Consider the following 530-nt stretch of genomic DNA (forward strand, 5'->3'; position numbering starts at 1 on the left):
CCCGCGGCGGGCGGCGTCCATTGGCTGCCGTGCCGCGGGACCGCGTCCGCCTCGGCCAATCAGCGCCTAGCAGCGCGGTTTGGAAACTTTTTTCCCAGGCCAGGGCGCGGCGTGGCCACGCGGCTGCACTGGGCCAGCCCCGGCTTGGGAGGCTCCGGCTGCTGGGCAGGGACCTGGCCCGCCTTGGAGGATGCAGGCGGGTCCCTGGACATCCCGGGACGGGCTTGGACTTGAGGGCCACGCTCTGCAAGAAAATGCGACTCCCTCCCCTAAACACCGATAGCATTTTCCCCAAATGGAGGGAAGGACAAAGATCCAGGTCCGCTTAGGCTAAGCAACGCTCCATGTCCTTTACACCCAAAATAAAAATTTCAACATCATTGTCTTCTTCAAGGAGAGTAGACCTAGAGTATGTTTGGTGTCCAGCCTGGCCTTGAATTCTGGCTTTACTCCTCCTAGCTGGTTGTTCTTGGGCAACTGACCTAGACACTCTGTGACTTAGTTTCCTCATCTCTAACATGGGGGTTCAT

The sequence above is a fragment of the Neofelis nebulosa genome, chromosome 18 (assembly GCF_028018385.1).
Source record: "Neofelis nebulosa isolate mNeoNeb1 chromosome 18, mNeoNeb1.pri, whole genome shotgun sequence".
NCBI classification, from domain to species: domain Eukaryota; kingdom Metazoa; phylum Chordata; class Mammalia; order Carnivora; family Felidae; genus Neofelis; species Neofelis nebulosa.